Genomic DNA, 10,583 nt, shown 5'->3' on the forward strand with positions numbered 1-10,583 from the left:
TCATCCAGAGCCCCTGTGGCTGGTGCATGGCTTCCTTGGATAATCTGTCAGAAACTTGATTGTGTTCCTTGTATATATGATGACAAGAGATATAATCAAATTGTGTTTTTAGCAGCATAGTCTCATCCAATATATTCTAGAGTGTGTGCACGTGACATGCAGATTGTTGGTTAAACCAATTTATGATAAGTTTGGAGTCACCAAAAATCTAAATGCGATGACATCCCTTCTCAAGTGAAAAATATAATAAATGATGGAGTGTAATGAGTTCAACAAAATTATTAGTTCCATCCCCTAGTCCCATCTCTATCTTATAGAAATGATTATCAATGATGTGTAATAGAATACCCCCACCACAACCATGTAGTTGTGCAGAACCATCAAAACATGCCCATGGATAATTTCTGTCAATAATCTCAACAGTTATTTACGGACTGTGTGGGGACGATCTTTCTTCGGGATATTGTGATAAATAGAGATGAGGTGTATTGTGGCATGAGGCCAGCGAGGTTTGATACCAGAGAAGATGTGTTTGTTTCATTGTAGCCAAATACTCTAGCAAATCAAAATGGGGAGATTTCGAATCCTAGGAGTGTGTGTTGCAGACCACCACAATTGCCATGCTTCCAAAATATTTGCACCTTGCCATCTATATTGAAGTTGTAGATTTGTGAGTACATCATGCCAAAATGAAATAGTAATAGGACATGTGAGAAAAAGATGATCAATAGATTCTAATGCCTGTTTGCAGAGTATACACCAGGTTGGTCCATGATAAGTTCTCTTTTGGATATTATCCCTTGTGGGTGCTTTGTTGCGGAGAATGCACCACATAAATAGCTTAGCTCTGGGTGGCGCCTTCAATTTCCAGAGTACACTCCACCACCAATCAGATACAGGGGGTTTATGACCAGAGTAGATAAGTAGATAACCATTCTTTGGGGAGTAATTACCATTCTGTGAGTGTGCCCAATTTAGCTCATCCTCCCCCTCAGTGATCCAAACATGAGATTCAGTAAGAGAATTAATATAAGATTTCCAATTATTATGCCAGATGGGAGGAATACCCAAATGGTCTGCAAATTTCCAGGCTTGGTTGAAGATAGTAGAATTCTCCTAGTCAACAATATGGGCAAGTCTAGTGATACCAGCATTAGTGAGGAAGTGAAGTAACTCCTATGGTAACTGATAAGCATTCCCACATCCAAACCAGGGATCCAAACCAATTCGAACCATGTTTCCATTCCCAATCCTCCAGGTTAATCCATCTCGGATGAATGCAAGTGAGTTGAGTACCGCCCTCCAAACCGTGGATATATTTGTTCTGTTCCAATTTGGTTTCTTGATCTAATAAAGAGTATGGAGTGGGTAAATGTACTTTTGAGTGACCACCTATGACCACAGGTTCCTGGAAGTGAGATAATTCCATCCCATTTTGGTTGCTAAAGAACTTGCAAAGGCTTCTAATTTTTTCATGCCCCATCCACCCCATTTCTTGGAAGTGCTATTATGTCCCATCTGGCCCAAGCAAAGGTGTGACCTTCTTGTTTTCCCTTCCACAAAATCTACAACACAATTGTTGTATTCTGTGTAGTATGCCCCTCAGAATCCAAGCTAGAGACATCCAATACACCAGAGTAGCTTCCAATACTGATTTGATGAGAATGAGTCGGCCTGCCCTGGAAAGCCATCTATGATGCTAGATATTCAGACACCTTTTGATTGTTTCCACTAGCTAAACCCAATTAGTTATCTTGTACTTAATAGGCTTGAGTATAAATCCTAGATATTTAAACCCATCATCAAAGGGGAGGATAGTATAAGGAAAACTCTGGTGTGATGTGTGGATTTAATTCAAAGAGAAGCCAACAATTGTCCGTGTTGATTTAAGTTGGTTGCATTCCATGCTGGTAGCGAAACAAAATGATCTGAGAATAGAGGAAAATGTTTTAGTGTCTCCAATCGATCCATTAAGAAATATGAGAACATCATCAACAAAAAGGAGGTGGGTAAGGATGCAACTGTTGGTAATCTTAATACCCATCAAACTGCCCAATTCTTTTCCTCGGATGTGTACCGACTCAACCCTTTCATGACCAACAAGAAAATAAGTGGTGAGAGTGGACATACTTGTCTAATGCCTCGTTCAACAGGAAAGAAAAGTTAGGCAGAGCCATTAATAAGAACACTATATGAAACATTAGAAATACAACACATAATCCATTGAATGAAACTTAAAGGAAAGCCCAAGTGAGTCAATAGCATTCTCAAGTAGAGCCAACTGGTTTGGTCAAAAGCCTTAGCCAAATCTATCTTGGGAATCATACCTTTTAACCTCTTGATGTTGATGGAGTGAAGGACCTCTTTTGCAGTACCAACTGCTTCATGAATTTGTTGGTGGTTGAGGAAAGAAAACTATTCTGGAGATATATGCTCAGATAAGATAGGTTTAAGGCGGTTGGCAGTAATCTTTGCAATGATCTTATATATGAAATTGTAGAGTGAGATAGGCCGGAAATCATTGAAGGTCTAGGGGTCATCTGATTTGGGTATGAGAGCAATGAAGGTAGAATTAAATGCATCATCCATTCAGCCACTAACCCAACATTCTTCAATAACCTGAAGAAGATCATTACCCAAAAATTTGAATTGGGAAAGATAAAATTCAATTGTCCAACAATCCGGTCCAGGGATCTTATCTTTCTTGAACCATTTGAGAGTGCCTTCCATTTATCCCAGAGTAACAGGTAGTACAAGATCCTCTACTGCTTCGTGATTTCCAAATATAAGGAACAACCCTACCACCTTGATGATCTCTGCAAGGGTAGCATCCTATGGATATTTGTAAAGATGACTGGAATGTGATGTATTGAGGGTATCTAGTTGATTAAAAGTCTTTACCTAGAGGCCAATGTCATCCTCCAAGTGCCAGATGGTATTTATGGCCCGTTGACCATTTTCATACCAATGATAAAACTTTGTATTGTCATCCCCAGACTAAAGCCAAATAGCACAACTCCAGAGTCTCCAAGTTTCATCTCTATCCTTTAGTATTTTGTTCTGGTCTGCTTCAATTTTAATTAGTCGATCTTTAGCTTCTGATGTTTCAAACCCATGTCCACCCTTATCCACCACATTTGCAAGTTCAGCTTCGATGTCTTTAAGAATATGGTCATCCTTAGCTCTTTTTTCTTTGGCCCATTCAATAGATTTGTGTTTAAGACAACACATCTTTTTAGCAAATTGTTCGGAAATAGACTGACCAGGAACAGGTGGGTGAGCTTTCCAATAATTAGTGACCATGTTAGTGTACCCCTCATCCTTGAGCCAGGTTGAGTTGAATTTATAGGGGGATTTTGGCTTACGATTAACACTAGCAAATTCAAGGTAAATATGGGAGTGATTAGAAAAGCCACCTAAGGCCACCCATTTCCTATACACAGATAAATGGTCCAAAAGGGGTTTCTTAACAAGGAATCAGTCCAACCTTCTGGCAAGCATGGACTCTCCATTCCTCCGTTTATGCCAGGTAGGTTGGATCCGAACCATAGGAATATCAATAAGGTGATGATCCTCCAACAATGAACTGATATGATCAGTTAGTGGGTCAATCTGCGCATTGTGTCCCCAAGATTCTGCATGGCCAATAGAGAAATTAAGATCACCTCCAAGAATGGTATTGTCAGCTTGCATGTATGAGTGATTAAGGAGATTTTCCCAAAAATAATCTTGGTTGATGCAAAGTCCATAAACATTGATCAGTCTCAATTCCTTCCCAAGATCAGAGGTAAATATATCTGCTCCAATAATACCCTCCCCCCCAGATATTAAGTAGCTTTACAATCAAAGGATTATAACCAAATTCCATGCCACCAGATCATCCTCAAACATCAAGTGCATAAAAGTGCCAAATGGATACAAGAGCTTCTAAAGGGTGGCTGATCTGGTCAATAAGTGCAAGAGTTTCATGTATGTATATAATGTCCACCTTTTCAAGCTCAAGTAGTCTTCTGAAGGTTAGTTTTTTGGTAGGACTAGCCATCCCATGACAATTGAAGGATAACCACTTCATGGAGAACTAGGGGGGAGAGGTCAATGCTCTAAGGACCTTGTCAATTGGGAGTTATTGACCATGTGCTACCTCTGATCCATCTTGGAATATAGCCTTGGCCATATTGGAGTGTCTGCCTCTAGGGGATTTTGTAGATGTTGACTGTGCTGGACCTGCCAACATGTCAGGGGATCTCCCGGGTAAGAAGTCCCAACTATACCTCAGACCATTTGGTGTAGGAGTTCCAATAGTGGGTCATACGGTATCGCCTTGACCACGATTGCTCGCAGAGGCAAGTAAGATGTCCCTAGTTGTAGCAAGGGTGTGACATGTGCAGCAAGCCAAGGAAGGTGCATGAATGCTCCTAACACACTGAAGGTGGAATGAGTGCGCCTCTTGGAAACCTATGTGAAAATGCAACTTAGAAGGGGACAAACGAGCAAAGATGAATCACAAGCTGGAAGGAAGGTGAACCAAGAATCCAAAGTCATGGTTAAACCCACAACACATTTCAGTAAGATTCATATATACATATACAGAAACAGTATATACATACATGCGTAAGAAAATGGATACATATATCGTTAGAGTAAACAAGTCAACTGAAATACAATAACAACATATGCATGAAACATGTTGGCTCTGTTATATTAAGACATGAAAGTTCCAATCATACAGTACAAGCATGACCATCCACTAGTCTCAATAATGGAACGTTCAAGTCACTGCCGCCTGCTCCTCCAAAGAGATGTACTAGCTCTGCACAGTGGAGATGCCAAGGCTCGTTATAATACTCTCCAAGATTTCTCTAAGATACTCCTATTGGAAGCTTGGCTGACCAAAAGCCTATACAATGATTTATGAGGGACTATATATAGCAAATGGTGGGGTAACCCTTGATAATCCCCTTTGTGATTGTTCATCTACCCTCATGACTCTTCAACTACTCTATGACTGTTACATTCAACTATTAACACTTGAAATTCCACTTGACAAGACGTTACATACAATCTGCACATGTACCTATGTGAGACAAAATAGGCTTGAGCAAGCCATGCAAGACATCACTATGACTTGGACAATTGTGGGAAGACCAACTCTTCAACATCCTCATGATGGTCGAAAGTAGCGAACTGATGTCAAGCTCGGTAGTTCGTGATGGTGTCCCTGTACTCTGTGGTAACATCTTTATGGAAACAAACTCCTTCCTCTATTACATCCAGGTACACTACTCTATCTCCTTTGTCCAACTCGTCTAATAGCACGTGCATCATTGCCTTAAGTGCGACCGAACCAGTGACATACTGATGCATGATGTTTGCACTAATCTCCAAGTCTGTGTTGGTGGCTATGCACATCAGTGCGTCAAAGTACAAGTCAAGCTCCAGTTGGACTTGTGCCTTTGTCTTTGCCTCAGTGAGTGTCCCAATAGATGGGATCGCATGTGCGTGCACAACAACATCCATGCTTCTGAATGCTCGTGCATGGGAACCCTGCAAACTAGTGATGAGCTGCGGGAGTTCTTCATAGTTCTGGATATGAATCTGGATACGTGCCTTCAGCTCGACCACTCTAGGCTTCATCATCTTGGGAAAGTGTAATGAGGCTCCCTTGTATCTCATTATCCATGTTTGAATGTGGTCAACATCAGTATGCAAGTTTGACAACATATGTGCTCTCTTAGCACATCACTATTGTAAATCGTTGAGATGAAAAACTGCCTTATGCACGGTACCAAATCTGGAGTACAACGCCCACATCACTGTTTCAAGGGATGATACTTCATCCAGTGTCGCCTTTTTCAACTCTACTTGGGAAAATGTTGTAACCAGTTCTCCTCCCTTCTTGGTCATTTGTAACTTCTTAGCCATTCGCTCGTTCTCTACTATCAAGAAGCGAACACTCAAGCTAGTGGTTTCAACATATGCTCTGGTAACATCGTTCAATGTTGTTGGATGCTTGCACACATCAGATATGATCACTCGTTCCTCAAACTACGCAGGAGATGTGTGGTCATCTAGAGTAGACACTCTGCATGATTGCACAACTTTATGCTGCGACTCGTCTAGTGATATGTTGTGCATCTCTTCTTCCAGATTGCCTCCAAGGATCTTAGTGTCTCCTTAGTTGGGAATTGCTCTACTTCTAGATTGGTGAAACCGGTGGGTCAACCTCTTGGTGGTAAGGCATGAGGTTGATGTCTTTCTCTAATTCTGGCTGCTCCATCTCTTTATCCATCTTCTCAAGTGCTCGTTTGATATCTTGAGCAACGTCTCACTCCTGCGACTACTCACCCTGCCTGCTTGGTGCCAACTGTTCAGATGAGTCGACTACATGTACGGGCACAGTTTCATATGTCTATACATGTTGTGCCCCCTACTATATCTGTCCTTGCCGTGCTTCCTTCTCCGGTCTGCACAGCTCCTGTTCCTTCCGAAGTTGCTCCTTTAATTCATGCAAGTCCTTCACTATTTCCTCCATCCATTGTTTTTCTCTCTGCCTTTGTGCATTCCTCTTGTCACGTTGTTGCCTCTTTGCCTGTATTGACAAAGCTTCTTTATGCACAAGTGGGTATGCGCTGAACTTGCAGCTTTGTTCTGCCTCCACACTGTCGACAATCTTTCTCTTTCCTTTGTCATGCGCCGATATGTTTACCTCTGCTGCTGCTGCTGGTGCTCTCCTAGATGTTGCTTCACACTGCTTCGCTAACCATTCCACAACGATGTAGACCGGTTCATTGGGCGTGGAGAAGCTATGAAAATATCTCCATGGGTCTTCCTCCGCCCAATGACACGACCCGTGGCTCCACAGAAGTTGTACTCTGGCGTAGTGATCCTTCACCAAATAATGCGGGTCATACGGATTGTAGCTTCGGGTGTTAAAAGGATATTTCTTGCACTCTTTTGCTTCGGCATCCACATGCTTGAGATTTCGTATCTCATAAAATCCGATCTGCAAAGGAAGAGTGGACCAAGGTGCCTTCTTCTTCCGGTGCAGCCTAGCTGACGGTCCTACCGAGATGTGGTACAATACTTCTTGCATGACGAGCTTGTCTATGGAAAACTTCGGCAAAACATGCAGAGGCTTCTCCGTGTTGTACATCTGTATGAAGGTGTCGGACGGTGAGGCATACCAATCCGCTATGTCGATCAGTGCCTCCATCGCTTCCTTCGACATGTAAGGTGGACCCTGCTCAAATATCATCTTGTGCACTAGGGTGACACAATGATCCAACAGCTATGTGATAACCCCTCTTAAACTGCATTCGGAAAAAAGTTTACAATAAGTATTGACAGAGGTTTCCACTGATGTCCATGCCTACTTCAAGACCGAGAACTCCTGATGGACACAAATTGCATCCAAGATGTAGGCAGACATGTAGATTTCTGCTTGTTGACCTTTGGGCGGCTGCTGAGCTCCTGTTACTTGTTTCTTGAGCCTGTGAGCCAACATGTTGGACCAGTTACATGCTTTGACTTCAATAGCCAGTTGGTCCAATGCGATCACCCAACTCTGTGAGAAGGTCTCCATGCTCTCTTGGTCGTACATGCGGCATGCAAAGATGACCAAGTATTGATACGCCTTCCGCAATATCTTTGGCCTATAAATCTAGTTGGGTGTCATCTTGAATTTGGCTAGCTCTTTCACCCAGTTCTTAAAGACATCCCTGGAGTTGGCATTGTTGTTGGGTATGTTTGAAGGGTGTCTCGATGGTGATCAATAGATTCAGAAAGTGGTACATCTGCTGATAATCCTGTGCCCTGAAAGTAGCAATCTATGTCCCATTGACACTGCTCAATGTCATCGTCTTAGGATCAATGGGTGAGACAATCCATTGTATCATGTTTGCACATAGGAACGTAGGATACTTGCATGCAATCCAGTACAAACCAGACTTGTGAATGTTCACATAGACTTGGTGGTCTTCAATATTTTCCCCAAATGTGCCTGAGAATGCATCATTGACCTCTTGCCATTTCATCTTGATGTCTTTGTCTACGATCAACTTGGTGTCTTCTTATATTGGAAAACTCATAGACACTCGCTCCACTGTTGCTCCAGTTGCGCTTCTGTTGGTGTCCTTTCATGCTACTCTCTTAGAGGCCATTGATCTTGAACTGCTGAGAGACAGATAGACACCTGCTATATCTGGAGACTTGGTGACATGCATGGGGAACTACTGGCAAGGATTGCACAATTTTAACTGGGAGGCTGGGAGAGTGACTGTCGGAACTGCAGAAAATGCAGTCTGGACTGTCGGGAGTCTAGTTGACTGCTGGAATTGCATAATGCACAATCAAGGCTGGCTTGCTAGGTGTTGAGATTGCGCAATGCGCAATTTCAGCTGGCAAGTGATGCATGCCCAGGGACTGCATTGCGCAATATTCTGGGCCAGCAGTCACTGCATCTCAGAATTGGGCAAAGCCAGACTAAAGGGAAGTGACTGGCTAGATTTGCGCATTTTCTGGGATGAAGGAAGAGCCTTCCCTCTCAGAATTGCGCAATGATGTTCGGGTAAGGCAGAGTCCAGGCCAAGGCTGCCCAGACCTGTCGACGGGAAACTGAAACCATATGAAGGCGTGAATGCATGGCGATGCTGAGTGTAAGTAGGAGTGAATGATCATGCATGCAAATAATGAATATAGGATTCAAAAAATGAAACAACATGCATGTCTGTGAAATGAGTCGCCAAATCGACGACCGTTCATGCAAATTAATTTCATGCATGCAACACAGTGAGATGCTAACGAACACTGAAACGATGCTTATATAGGCTAACAAGCATGCAAACGAAAACAAGCGTTCACAGAAATCAAGCAGACAACACTCACACAAGCCAAAACACAAAAGCGATAAACATGTTGCAAAAGACAAGTTAAGCGGACTTACCCAGAAATAGTTGAGTTGGATGTGTCAAAGACTTTGGGATGTGCTATTGGATGTCAGAGCTTCAAGATCGATGTGAAGAATGAGCTCTGAAGCGTCAAATAAATAAGTTTGAGGCTCATGACACGAATGCCACAAATCTAGGAAAAAGCGACACTCGGAGGAAAGTTTCTAAAATGATCTTTGCATGTAACCTCCAGCTACTAAAAATAGATCCCTAAAATCTATGGATGCTTTTTGCATGTTGCTTTTTTCTATTTTAGGAAAAAGCAGCCCATGCATGCAAGTAAATTTTTCTTAGTCCTGGAGGGAACCGGTCAACTTGAAGGAACATGCAACAACCTGCTTGACTGAGAGGGATTTTTGCACAATTTATGGGAGGAAGCTGAGTTGGTTGTCCAAAGGGATTGCACGATTTATGGGAGGAACAACTGACTGTTTCCCAAAATTGCACAATTTCTGGGTTGAGCTACATTGTTGGGCTAGATTGTGTAGTTTTCACTAGGAAGACTGTTTGACAGAATTGTGCAGTTTCTGGGCCCAACAGGCCGTCAATCAGATTTGCAAAATTTCTGGAGAGAAAGCTGGTTCCCCTCCAGAATTACGCAATTTCTTGAGGGAGTTGCTCAGCCAGAAGCTAGCCCAAGTACGGAGTGTCAACCTGTGAGGGAAGTGAAGCAAGCTATCATGCACAGGTTAGCAAGCTATTAAAAAACCAATGAAGCTCATGTACTTGATAGTGTAAGACATGTCGTTGAGGATGGTTGGTAGGGAGGCTCCAAACGAAGCTAAGGCAAAATTTTGGAGGGTGCTTATATCCACTACAACACTTGACGACACACTGGTAGAACTCCATCTCTCTAAATGAACCTTGTTCATGAAAAGCAAGTCTAACACCTCCAGAAGTATTGTTTAGTTCTCTGTTCATCTTGGTTTCTGCACTTGCTTGATTGTAAGATGTAGCATCTACCAAGCCCTTGGTCGATTGACACACATTCCAAGCCAATCCAACATAGTTGTTTTGAATGGGTGATGATGGGTATATTAGTGCACACACATTATGGTCGTTAGAGTCTTAGTTTCATCTCTGTTGCTCCGCTGCCAGCGAGCCTGTTCAGTACCCGGCGGAGTTACTTGCATCACCTCTCTGTGCAGGAAGCCTTTCTCTTCTTTCGTCTTATTCATTTTTCATTTTTTTTTTTTTTTTTCACTTTTCCTTTTTTTATTTTCATAACTATGCATAACACTTATTCATTTCAGAGGCGGAAGAGGGATCCCAACTTATTGAGAGCAGAAGAGGTTTTTCCTGTAGAGGAGCATTTTATGTATATAAATCTGACATGCTTGTTAAGGTTTTCCCCCTCACCTTAATCTACTTGGCTGAGCTAACAAGGATTAACCCAAAAACAACCGACTAGAGTAAGTGACACTAGTTAGCGTGCAAGCGTTGTGTTTTCACCAAGGTTCACTTCAAATAGTACGTAGTTTCCATTGGCGTATCATGGACTGAAGATAACGAGTTCTTCATACAAAGGCAAGGCGATAGATAACCAAGTATTGATAACTGCACAAATCCTTTTGTACTTTACCCATATTGTTTCAAGAGTCGCACATGGTTTCATGTGAAATTAACCTATGAATGTAA

This window comes from Pinus tabuliformis, chromosome 8 (assembly GCF_031772625.1).
Source record: "Pinus tabuliformis cultivar Carrire ecotype Pingquan chromosome 8, CPIR1, whole genome shotgun sequence".
Classification (NCBI taxonomy): domain Eukaryota; kingdom Viridiplantae; phylum Streptophyta; class Pinopsida; order Pinales; family Pinaceae; genus Pinus; species Pinus tabuliformis.